Source organism: Symphodus melops (genome assembly GCF_947650265.1).
Source record: "Symphodus melops genome assembly, chromosome: 4".
Taxonomy (NCBI): Eukaryota; Metazoa; Chordata; class Actinopteri; order Labriformes; family Labridae; genus Symphodus; species Symphodus melops.
The window spans coordinates 10873875-10887825 of NC_136694.1; the positions used below are offsets into that span (position 1 = coordinate 10873875).

Genomic DNA, 13951 nt, shown 5'->3' on the forward strand with positions numbered 1-13951 from the left:
TGATGAGGAGGTTCATCGACTCATGCAATGCACATGCAGGCAAGCACCATGTCGGTCACTGGGAAACCATATAGCAAACTTCAGACCCCCTCCTTAACTCAAAACACACACACACACACACACACACACACACACACACACACACACACACACACACAGCCTTTTTGCATATGGTCAAGCTATGAATATTGAATCCTATTTTAGGAATACCTCCCATGAAAGATGTATGACAATTTTAATCTGTGTATAACAAGGTTTGCACCAAATCCACTCTATGAAACTGTATGTAATGTATTTCCTTTCCTTCTGTGTTTATAGACTTCGAAAAAAAGATTGAACAGAGAGGTAAAAAGTTAATATGTTAAGTAATTCACCAGGGCGACAAAATGGCACAGACATGTTGACAGTGACTCTTTTCAGTGTAAGAATAACTATTATGTTTTCCATCTCTCTCTCTCTCTCTCTCCTCTTCCATACCTTCGCCTCAATCGTCCAGGATACTTGTAAACTGCATGACATCAGTGAGGGAAAAAGGGGGTGTACTTTGGAGCTAGTGAACTGGGCGGGCGCTGCTGCACGTGTTCTGAATTGGGAAGACTGGCTCACATCGCATTTCTCATGTCCAATCGATCCCTGCTCGGGAGGAGCGACGGGAGCGCACAACTATCACTCCTGCATCAGTACACCATCACTCTCATCAGCGCCTCTCCGGCGACTATTACGCCTCTGTGTGACTGTGGCGCACGAACGGGGATAAACTTGAGTGGAGTGTTCGCCAAAAAAAAAAACCCATCAGCCTGGTGTCTCTTTGGGGGAATTACGCACTTTTGTATGACTTTCTCCCCTGTGTAGGACTCAGAGATGAGACGTGGTGAGATCATGCAAGGTTGGACCACATCGCTATTGCGCAAGATGTGTTTTCTCAGCCGGGTCCGGAGGGCTGATACTCTGGCTCGGCTGTAGCCCTCTTCGGCCCCGCGTCAGTATACTTGAACGTGGGCTGTGGGAACTGGACAAGGGGCTAAGAAGGAGTGAGTTGAAACAAAATCAGAAGAGAGGGAGAAGAAAGTGGCAAAGCGCTCCACTATCTATCCTGGATCCTTTACAATATCCTGTGATCATGCCATCGTGTTTATAGATTCGGGTAAGCTTGTGTGTTTTTTTTACCCATTCGCATTCAATAAGAATAGATTCACATTTTAATTCCGCATGTGTTTCCATGGCGCACGGTCAATGGGCTAATGAAACAAGGATGGGGTCAGAGAGGGTCTTGGCTGGAGAGATGTTGGGCAGCAGGGAGAGAAGGAGAGGTGACTGGTTCACTAACTCACGAGCATAAAACAACTTTGATGTTTCTGGCTCAGAGCGCTGCAACATATTCTACTGAGGCATTAACAGGCTGAATTTCCGCCGAATACTTCAATGATTTCACAGTAACTCTCTTTCTTTACGCGTGATTGCTACCTATTCGCAAAAATGGCACAGATCGCATGACGAGCCGATTCCGCTGACCGTGTGTAGCGCGTATTGTAGGTGAAGGCACGGGAAATTGAGGTGAGATTGATGCAGTGTTTCGCCACTGTCAGGTTAAATAAGCGATCTGTTGGAGCTCGTCGCTGCTTAGTTCCTGTATTGAGTGATCTGCGGGGCTGATCCGCTGACCGGGCTCTGTTCACGCGTCTGCTAATCTTGCATGGACCGTGATCGGCAGTGGAATAGAGAGGGGAGCACGCGGGGCTCGGACATATGGGAGAGAAATGAGGTGCCGCCGGGTTCTCCGGGCTGATTGCGCACGGAGGCAGGGAGGTGTGTAGCAGACTGTATTGGACACACACTCTCAGCACACGCAGACACACGCGCCTCCCTACCCCTCTCTCTCTTACGCACACACACACACACACACACACACACACACACACACACACACACACTGAGAGGGGAAAATTACTTGCTGCATGTTAATGGGCGAAGTAATGAGACCCAACCCCTATCGTGTTGTAATTGTTAGTCATCCTTATCTACACCCCTCCCTCTCCCGCCCCCTCCTCCCCACCCCTCCAGCTCCTCTTTGCTTTTTTATTTTTTCATTTTTTAAATCTTGCTGTCCCACTGCACAGGTTTGCAATTTGTACTGTATTGAAAAACTGTAATTATTTGCTCATTGTTTTTAACGCGCGACACTGGCACTCCACAGTAAGTGGTGTCATTACTGTGACAGACAGGGCGGACAGGAGAGAGAGGTAAAGGTGGAGAGAGCAGGGAGGGCTGAGGAGGATTGGTTCAGGGACTTAATTCTCATTGACAGTCACATTAACACAGGAGCAGCACTCTTAATCCTGGGGAGATTACTCTCTCCAACTTGACCTCTTGTCACACACACACACACACACACACACAAACATACACCGACCCACGCACACACACACACACACACACACACACACACACACAAACATACACCGACTCACGCACACACACACACACACACACACACACACGCTTACACACACCTGTAATAGGATGGCACTGACGTCTGCCTTTGCTGCTTTGCTGCTTTTTTTCCCTGTCCGCAGTAGATGACTTCTCCTCTGTCTTTGTCACCCTTTTCCATCTCGTCACACCTTCCCTTCCCTTCCTCCTTTTCTCCCTGTGCACTTTTCAGTGATCCCCCCACACACACACACAACCAAATTCACACACTTGGCAATTACTCCACTCCCAAGGCTCACTCTCATCTGGATCCTTTCTATTCTACACTCTTCCTCCCAGCTGTGGGACATCCAGTATCCTCAGAGGGCAGCATGTCTCAACAGCCTCCTATCTACTTACCCCACAGAGGGCTGTTCAGGATGACTGCCTGGGAACGAGGGGGAATGGATTGTGTGCATTTGTGATTGTGCAGGGGGACGCGGCGAGGCAGAGAGGCAGCAAGCGGCAGCGAGGAGAACGAGGAATGTAGGCAAGAGAAATGAGCTGGAGAGACGGAAAAAAATATTTCTGAGCGACGAGGTGAGGGAAGGAGATAGTGTGTGCGTGTTTGTGTGTCTAAAGGCGGAAAAGGCCCCCTGTATTTGAAATGATCTGTGTGTAAGCCTTTGATTGTAAGTAATTGGAATCTATCAGATCTGTTTTCATGCAAGTTCATAATGATGTGTGTTTGTGTGAAAAGAATGAGATGACTGAGAAGGGATCAAACGTGCACTGGTGAGGGGACAGCAGCACTACAAAAGATCACCTCTCACACACGCGCACATGCATTAACAGACTGACTGTGATGAATGGATACTTCCTGACAGAGAGGAGGAGGAGGAGGAGAAGAAGAAGAGGTGAAGCGTTCTTTCATGTCATGGGGCAGAGAGATGGAGAAAGGTTCTCATTTGTAAACCACAGGGTCCTGGACAGCTTTTCATCTGAGGCAGTTTCTGGCTGTATTAGGCCAAAGGATATACAAAGTTTTCATACAGATGCAGTGGACATTAAGCCTTCACTCATCCAGATGAAATCAGGCTCGGGAGAAAGAGCAGGAGATCCATGATTGTAATGGAAAACAGGGAGATGTTAGATCAATGTTTGTGAGTGGTTGTGTATCTGTTTCTCGTCTCAACCACAGACCACAGCTGGACAGAGGTCACAACCCTTGAAGAAATGAAAAGAAGTAAAGATCAGGTGTCACCGACAGGCCAATGAAAACACGAGATTTCTTGTTAACATTGTGTGGTAGCTCAAACTGGACCCATTAGGCTTCCAAAATTCTAAATTAATTACATAATTATTACAAAGAATGAATATAATGATCATACAGCTTCATCAGGCACTTCTTTATGTGTCAATTACTTAGAAAAACAAAAACGTCAATTTTCAGTGTCTTTTAAAGATTTCAATATCTCACTTATATAGGGTACTGAAATACGAGGTGAACTTGTCAATCTAATAGTGTTATGATAAGCTGCTGTTTATAAAAGCTATACTTCAGAGTTTGGCCAATAATCTACAACCTTCTATAAACACACCAGCTGAGATCTTTCAGAAACAATGTCTGCATTGTGTTGCTTTCCCACCACCCATTTTAAAAGATGAACACTGTAAAAATGTGTTGCTTGATTAAATAAAAGCACAAAGTAAGGGATCTGTAAAAAGAGGGACTCCGTACATTATCTTTTTCATTAGAACAAAAATTACAATTTGATGACCCCCCAAAATTTTTGATATTGATTGGCTGTTTAAAAAATGTATTAGTAATAAAGTAATTTAATTAACTCAATACAATCTTTTTTTACTCATCACCTATGCAGTTCAGATAGGGATCAAGCACCAAATATATATGTGAGCAGTACGGTAGCGTCATCTAAGTTTCAAGTTCAATGAACAAGTCAATAAGAAAAACATACATTTGTGTCCCGTAAGAAGAGGTGTGGCCTTGTTTGCCTTGTCCCTCACACAGTGATCATTTTGTAAAAACAGGTACCAGCTGGCCTTAGCAGTTAAGGCCTCATGTAGGAGCTTCACAGCTGTGTGAGATCTTTGACTTCCATTGTTCCCTCTACCTGTCAGTCAATCAGTGACAGCCCAGCCTCGGCCTCCTGTGTGGTTCCATCACACCATCCAGACTCTCTTTAATTCCACCTAACAGGTCCTTCTTTGACTGACAGTTCTCTTTGCCGTGTGCCCCCCCCCCCACGACCCACCCACAGAAAGCGGTGAAAGGCACAGCTGCCACTTTCAAACACACCGTTCTCATGGCTTTAACGTAGTTGACAGGTTTGTGGGTTACTGGATTATTGTTCAGAATGCGCCAAGTGCTTCTGAAGAGTCAGTCATGTGCTGCTGAGGGAATCTTTCTTAAACATCTGTTTCAAATTCTTTGCAATTAATTTACGTTTAATTTAAGTCATTTTTGATCTGGGAGATAATTTCGAATATGTCGTAAACTGAAAGTAACACAACTTCACAGTCTTCAAGGTGCTTTCTCCACAGCTGCGACTCACTTTGACCATGACAAATCTCCTGAAGTGATAGTAATGATTGTAATTGAACGGGCACAGTTTCTACCCACGGTGCTCCATCTATCACCTTGGATGCAATCTGCTGCTTCCACTCTAGTGTGTGTGTGTGTGTGTGTGTGTGTGTGTGTGTGTGAGAGAGAGAGGCATTGCGTCCCTTTTTGCTTCCCTCTGGCAGCTGGCAGATGTGCTGGTTACTTTGAGTGACAGTGTGAGTTTGTGGGAGTTTTAGTTGTGTTTGTGGGATTCTGAAAAGCTTGCAGCATGCGCTGCAGTGTGAAATGTGCTGTGAGGTTTTGGTGAGGAAGTGGTGTTGGAACCTGGGGCGGTCGTAACAGCAGCCCTCAAACAACGGCATGACTGATGAAGCGGGAGGAAAGGGTTAAACCCTAGGGGATGGCACATCCTGGGGGGGGGGGTTGAAGAGGAGAAACAAACGGGAGAGAGGAAGACCACTGTTGTTGATATCTGACCGCAAAGTTGGATTGAATGGATGTTTGAAAGAGAGGTTTCAACAGAGAGGATCATGGGTTGTCATGACTGAGGGGGAATCTGTCAGAGTTGGAGTGTGTATGTGTGAGATGTGTGTGTGCTGGAGGTGATGGCTTTGTAATGAAAACAGCAGGCAACAGCGGTGGAGGCTCCCTCATGGTGGCTGACTGATGTCAGTCACCAGCGGACAATAGCCTCCCATGAGGATGGCTGTTTGGATGAGGATGAATCCTTATCGAATGTGTGTGTATGTGTACTGTGTGTTTGTGTGTGGAGCGGGATTCATGTTGAAGAGGAGTGCTACATACTTTATGAATGCAACATATATTATTAATTGCACCATTGCATTGTGATCTTGAGATTGTTATTTTATGAAGGATTCACATACCGAAATGATTACTGCTGAAGCACTTTAAACCTGCATTCTCTTTAATGGACACCAGGGGGCAACTTGGTGGTTACAAAAACAAGTCAGAGTATAATAAAGCAAATAGAAAAGTCTTCCTCTTCCACAGTTAATTTATAAGCTCAGCAAACAGTTCCAAAACTTAGTTCATGGCCTCAATTGCGAGTAACAAGTCCTTCTCAATACAACTCAAGTTTATGTTCCTGTGTCGAGTTAAATATACCATAAAGCAACATGTGCTTTAGGGCAAGTTTCTTACTGTAACCTGCCAACCAGGATAGACATTAAAGTGTGCATCTAAAAAAGATGGAAAAGGCAAACTCAAGGCTTCAAACCATAGCAATTAAACATAAGGATGACATTGTGTTGTGACTAACATCAAATCTGTGAACAAAAAGATGGTTCCCAAAAAGAAATAACTTTATTTTTGCATAAGACTTTTTATGTTAGGTAAGACTCGGGCCTGTCATGGTTACGGCATGGGTTTGTTGGTCTCCAAGGAATACATGCGTGTAACAATGTCGCAATGTCCTTAGATGATAAAACACAGGTTAGAGCGTATTGTGTGAATATCCACAAGCATGAGAACATTGATATGAATTTTTTTTTCTGTCAGCATATCTGTTTCTTATATCCATGTGTGATTCTTGTATGAAATTGCTTCGTAACAGTGTGTGTGCGTGTGTTTGTTAGAGAGAGGGTGAGAGGCCCTGCTTGTCTCGGGGGAAGTGTGACATGGTGTCATGCTTCACAGACCCACAGACAAATTAATTCACTTATTGACACTGCTGACACGTCTCAGTGACTTTGTAAAATGAACAATTGATCAGGCTTTCTCTCTCTCTCTCTCTCTCTCTCTCTCTCTATGTCTTTGTCTCTCTTTCTCGCTCACTCTTTTTTTTCACAACCTCTCTCTAGTTCTTCTCATCCATTTTCTACTGTGACTCTTCTATGACTTTTTTCTTTTCTGTTTCTTTTCCCCCTTTTCTCCTTTCTACTTGTTTCAGACACTCCCTTTCCTTTCACTGGCCGATTGACAGGCGAGGCACGTCCGCTAATTAATATAATTACAAGCAAGCTGGTCATTAGCAGCTGAGGGAACTGATATAATCAAGATGTCTGTTTGTCTGGCTGTGCGTGTTTTTGTGTGTAACTGTGGAAGAGATTGGGAACCTGCTTCTCCAGCTGTGTGTCCACTGAGTCAAGGCTGTTGTCTGAAAGTGTCATGAGGCGGAGAGTTGAGTTCTGAGTGTTTGTCCAGAGCTTCGCTCTTTGCCAAACATGTACCAACTCATAAGGTGAGACAGGGGGTCATCGGAAATCAAAGCAGGGTCCACATGAAGGTTGTATTTTTAAATTTTTTTTTTTTTTTACATTAATCATAATTTGGGTACCAAGCACAACAAATGGCTACAACTCTCAGGAGACATGCCTTCAGGACTTCGACCTGCTTTTCTTTGGCTTTGGACCTCTTTCTCGTTCACACACACACACACACACACACACACACACACACACACACACACACACACACACACACACACACACACACACACACACACACACACACAATGGTTGTATTCAAAACATGTTTTCTTACTTAGTGAGGGTGTATTGCCTCGCACTGCCGTGTTTCAATTATTTGCTACCACACCGTCTTTTTCACCCTTTTGGGTAAAGTAAGACTAACTTAGGAACAGTATGATAATCATGGCAGAGGAAAAATAAAGGAGGAAAGATAAAGAAAAAAGAAAAAGCATGGTACAGTCCAAAGTGTAAGCCCTATTGGACAGTTATCCTCCCTGAAAATGCAAACGATTGTATTTTTTTAAAACATTATTATATCCTGCTTGCAACATTTATATTATAAATAGTAACAATAAGTAACTTCACATCTGCATTGTGCATTATATTGGGAGAAGTGTGTGTGTGTGTGTGCTTGCTTGCATCAAGGGCCGGTATAAAATCTTGTAATGTGGGAATTGTTACAGTAGAGCAGTTGCACAGAAGAAGGCAGCGCAGAAGCGGAGACAGAGATCCTACCAAGTCAGGGGAACAATACACAAAGACTGCGCTTCACCAGTTTATATCACAGTGTTTACTTTTCCATCTCAAAAGTAAGCTGCAGCCGGTAAGGGTAAAGGAAGAGGAACACCAGGAGAAAGGCATCCATATTGCAGATACTTGGTTTGAGTGTAGACAAAGCTGCCAAATATGAGTGTGGGTGTGTACGACCATCTCAAAGTAAATCTATATGTATCTATGTATCTCAAACTACTTTCCACATTTTCATCTATCTTCCTGTGCTGAGGCACATTGACTTTTAACAGCCTTTTATTGCTTTATTAAAGTGCAGAGGATTTACAGCACAGGCCCTGCTTGTCTGTCTGTCAGCCGCTCTGAGGACGGTTGTTCTGATCTATGTTCAGTCATGCCTGCTGTGACAAGCTTGTAAAGTAAAAAACAGGGAATAGACCTCTGCTGCAGACATATTGTGTTAGTGTGCTAATTTTTGTTAGCCTCTTTAGTACCGCTGCCTTTTAAATCCATTATTAAAAAAGAAACACCACTCGCCTCACCTTTCCGTGGGACAGGTTGTTTAACTTGCGAGCAATGTGTGAATGTCACAGGTACATTCTGTATAAACCTATTCATCAGTATGAATTTTGGTTAATAGGCGTATCCATATGGGGATATTGGTTTTTGAAAAGATTACTGGTCCAATTGTTGGTGCATGGCTGCAGGAGAGGTGGGTTCAGACTCACACAATGCGCACATTTAAAATGTGTCAGATCTCTTTCTATTTCTGAGCTTTAGCCATAAAAGTGAGGTATAAGGACAAGGGCAATGGCAGACAAAGAGGACCAGAGGAAGTAATAGAGAAAATGATGTTAGAGAGAAAATTAGAAAAAAGGAGCCTTGAAAAACACAAGAGATCTTTCTTTCAGACAATTTGTACAAATATACGCACACGCACACACACACACACACACACACACACACACACACACACACACACATGCGCACACATACATGCACAAGCCTCACAAATACACACAGAGAAACACATACTTTCCATGGTCACCGGATCCTGAAACGACGCCTTGTGCAACAAGGTGGGATTTGGACTTAAGTGCAGTCCGATCAATTGAGCTGTAATGGTACCTTAGTGCCAAGGCCATTCTCTGAACTCTGCAGTCAATAACACTGGCAGGTAATGCTCCTGAATTCAGACTTTAACTCACAACTCGCTCTCTTCTCTTTTTCAAACTAAACATTTCACCAAGAAGAGAATCCTCCTTATTGCCTGTTGGTTTAATAGAGGAACAATCGAGGAGGTGAGCTGCATTACCAACAGATCCAATATTATTTATTTCCTTCAAATAACCTTTAACCTTTTTCTTTATTAAAAAACTGACAAGAATCATATATTTTACAATGATACACACAGTTGCAGTGGACCTTAATGACGATGAAGAATACATCACATAATCGTGGAACTTTTGAACGTATATTGGAAAAAATTCATAATAAATAAATAAATAAAAAAAATATATATATATGAGATAGATAGATAGATAGATAGATAGATAGATAGATAGATAGATAGATAGATAGATACTTTATTGATCCCGAGGGAAATTCAAGTGAGAGAGAGAGAGAGAGAGAGAGAGAGGTTCCAAGCATATGATTTTTTTTTTTTTTAACTGTCCAAATTATTGATTATTCATTATTAATAGTTTGGGGTTTTGACGTGGTTGCAATATTTTCAAGATTGCTACTCAAAGGAACTCTTGTGTACATTTTACAATTGCACACAATCATTGTTGGACAGTATTAGACACATGAAAATGTGTGTTGTATGCACGCACGTACTTGCTCCATCTGCCTGTTGACTCAGAGGATATAGTGAGGAGCATCGTCCTTTAATGGTTGAAAGTCTGAGGCAGAAAAATACACACTAACTGAATATTAATACATGGCATATCGGCTGAAATTTGAAACACTCCCCACGAGATTCTATTGGGCTTTTTGCTTTCACCCGTTTCATTTTCAATATCTGTCTGCCTCAGGGAGATGCACTTTGTTTTACACTGATATGCTTTTTGTCTGCCTTCTCTGTGTCTGGACACAAATCAGCTCATTGTGACATGGTGTGTTGTGCAGTCTTCAATCTTACAGCCTCCATGGTTTTCAATTATGGATAAAGGCAGTAGCGTATATTAATACAGTATATGTTTGTCATTTTGTACTTGATATCAGGGTTTCTATTCCAGACAAGCCTGTATGCTGGTGAAGAAAAAAAATGTTTTTGACAGTCAAAAAGCCCCCCCAAAAGTATTAAGAGAATCACTAGACATCAAAACTTTGCATGGAAAAAGGGGGAGGGACTCAGTCGTAAGGTGTGCTTCTGTAGGGTAGATCATGCTCTTCACTTATCTTACTGTATTAAAAATATTTCAGCAAACAAAACTACCTATCGCCAGTAATGGTCATTTAAAAGCATGACTCTCAGCATGTGACCAAGCTGTCAATGTGCTACAATAAAACATATATAATTGAAGACTGCGAGATGCCAAGTGCATCAGCCAGAGTGTGTTTATGTGAGCACAACAAGGTAAAAACATTACAGAGCGTCACACAAGTTACTGCTCGACAAAGAGCAGCCTCACTTTGAGGCTTAAAGTGAGAACATGATTTCTTTATGAAAGTAGAATTGAAACATAGTCAAGAAAGTAAGCACAGCGGGCTTACTATTAGATTTCAGTAAATATGCTCAGTTAATCAATGTGTTATAGCATCCTGCTCATTTTTACTTTGATTCGCAGCAGTGGGGAAAAAAAGGAAGAGCTGCACAGTTTTCTTCTATGTTGAAGTATTAAGAATATAGAACATTTTCCGGCAGTGGTTTTCAATATAGCAGCAGAACAAAGGCTTTCATTTAATGTGAAAGATCAACAAACTCATCCTGATCATGAAGAATGGCTCTCCACCGAACTGTTAAATGAATACTTTAGTTGTTATCTTTGGTGGCAAGTGAGCAAGAATCAGTTATAGTTTGATGATGATCTGATACAGACTTTAGACAATGAGTGAACCCTGATAAGAAGCACTTTGCATTCAGTTCAATCCAATATGTTCTATAAGAGATAACATTGAATTTGGGGGACGTGTGACATGAATTGAATTAGGAAACGTAGACCAGAGATATTAACAAAAATGCTCTCACAGTTTCACTCCATACGTAACAATGTGTTTATAAAGCAGAGGTGAAGCGTCTATTCTTTACAGAAGTGTAAGGAACTTCTTGTTCTGTTCTGGCAGAGGCGCTGCTTGTCAGTAGGCGATGCAAGCAACTGTTTTGTGCCCCATTCCAGTAGCGGGCACCCAAGGGCTGACAAACCTAAAATCACAGCATTGCCTCAAAATGTGCAATTTTGGCAATCACAGTAGAAGACCTCCTTAAGGGGGCCCCATCTGATAGTACTTACTCTCTATTCCCTTTGAAAGCCAGAGTTTGTCAATGAAAGTTACCAAAGTTACCAAGGAAAATGAAGAGGAATGAAAAAAGAAAGAGGAAATAATGATTGCTGGTTGGAGGAGCTTCCAATTCATTGTTTGCCTCAGGCTCCAATATACTCCAGAATGGCTCCTGTGTTCTGGTGTATATGTAAACCCTGTGAGTGTCAGTAACATCCCCATCATGCAGAGAGTGTCTCACTGCTTTCTGCTTGATGTTTCACATATGTGTTCCCTGATGTGTCACATTAGGTCACTGGGGTTTTATATGGACATGTATATGTTTGTTTTTCAGTGTGCTGTCGGATAATGCTGTTTAGATGCTCCGCATATATTTGTGACTGAGGTTGGATTGTGTCATTGCATGTCAATGAGCCCTTCTGTCACTTCTGTGAGATTACAGCGAGAAATGACACAAATCAGCCCATTTGTCCACAGAGAGCGAGCGAGGAGGTGCAGAGGGTGATATTCGAAGGAGGGATAATTTTAGAAAGAGTGAGACTTGATGTTCTCAGATAATCTTGAGCATGTCTCTGCTCCGCTTGGTAACATGTGTGTGCGTGTGTGGGTCCAACAATTCCTCAGAGCTTTGATGACCACCTGAGCCCCTCAAACACCTCTGCATAATGTTCCCATGGACATTTCAGACCTCTGGTAACATGAATGTTTTGTAAAATGTTCGTTTATGAGAATGTTTATTATTATTGTTACTCGTTAACCTATTCATTTCTCTGTTATAAAGCCACAATGCACCCAGAGGTGACACCATTCCTATGACTGATGGCTTGTTTTTTGTCCCTCAAGTCATGATAAAACAGAACTGCATCTAGAAGCTACAAACCTTTCCACTCTAAAAGTCTACACTATTGTGCCTATTTTAATGAGTGTGTGTGTATCAGAGTATAAGCTGATAAAAATGCATACCACAGCCCAGTCTTTAAGAAGAGAATAAGAAATGGGCCACTGTGCTGCCATGCAGCATGCTTATTCTCACACACACCTTGCATTATTTTACATACTGCGCTGAAAGAAAGCACATACACACATACACACACACACACACACACACACACACACGCATGGGCACACAGTTAGAAATATTCAAACAAATCCACACAAATGCAAATTTATCCGGCACCAATGTGTGATTGCTGTCCATGTCAATGCAAGTGCAAGGCTTCACTTCACTATAACTTGTTTGCGTCTCTGCAGGAGAAGCAATCAGTAAATCAAAGCCTACTTTTCACACATTTGTGAACTAGTCTGCTAACATAATATCGTTTATTATATATATTGAAATCACCACTTAATTCTTGCATTCATTTCCCCTTTTCCAAAATGTGTATTTTTTCCTTCATCCACACTAAATTCCTATTTCTTATCTGTTCACCTTGTCTTTTTATGCAGTCCACCTCTGATCTTGTTTGTTTGTTTTTTCTCTGACCTGCATCTCTGTCTATTTTTACTGGCCTGCTATTTTGTCTCTTTAGAAGTGAAACGTATCTTCAGTACTGTACTGCATCTTTCCTCCACTCATCACGGATGTTGCAGTTCGTTTATTGCCCACCAGGGGGCAGTGGTACTACACTGTTTTGCTTAGCGGAGCTATCGGCCTGGTAAGAGCTGACACATGCTCCTAGGAAGTTCCTGAGCACAGCAGCGGTCTGAGCTACATATCAATGAGTGATGATGAATAATGAAGGTTCGAGGAGGGGAGAGCATTTTGGTTGTAATGTGAATCTGTTGTCTTTCATTTAGATTGCAGAGTAAATTCCTTTGTCAAGAGAGGTGTGTTGACAGACTGGCTGACACGCACTTTTGCCGGGATGATAATTGACTCTGTAGCCTACCTGTGTGTGTGATTATATTTAGAAGTGCACACGCATCCGAAGTTGTCACTCATCATTTATAAGGTAGTCTTTATTCTCTCACCCTACACTGTTTGATTTTACCATGCAAATACTTTGCAAGTGAGTTCGTGTATGCTTGTGTGGGTGTGTGTTTGTGTGTGTGTGTGTGTGTGTGTGTGTGTGTGTGTGTGTGTGTGTGTTTGTGCGTGTGCTTGGGTGTGTATAAAGTAAGAACTTGGGTTTAAATTTGTTTAATTATTTGATCAGCTGCAAATGCTTGATCTATGGAGCTGCATGTTTTTAATGTCATGTGTGTTCCTATGTCTGATGTGCCAGTCATTGTGTGTATTTCAAATATGTATGCAGGTGTGGGTGGGTTTGTGTGTGTGAGTGTTAGCAGGAGAGTGAGAAACACATCGGAAGAGATGCATGTATCTAGAGTGGGGATCACATTCTGCCTTGGGGTAGGTGAAGCCATTGTAAACAATGGATCTGACAGAATGTAGGCCTTCACATCTCTACCACTGTGTGTGCGTGTGCATGTGTGTGTGTGTGTGTGTGTGTGTGTGCATGTTTGTCAGGTGTGTTCAAGTAAAAACCGTCATACAAGGCCATTGGAGGCCACTGAGGAACCCCGGGGCAGGCAAGCCTCTCTGACCAAGTGTCTTTGTACCTCTTCTCTC

At 42.5% G+C, this 13951-nt stretch overlaps 1 protein-coding gene across 1 annotated transcript in view; it reads left to right on the forward strand.

Annotated features, from left to right (window-relative positions):
* The first annotated feature begins 642 nt into the window (after nucleotides 1-642).
* The window catches only part of tafa4b (TAFA chemokine like family member 4b), a 34567-nt gene continuing 21258 nt past the window's right edge, over nucleotides 643-13951 (forward strand). The window contains exon 1 of the mRNA XM_079342323.1: nucleotides 643-1144. The gene's annotated coding sequence lies outside the window, so the exon portion shown is untranslated. The remainder of the gene's footprint in view (nucleotides 1145-13951) is intronic.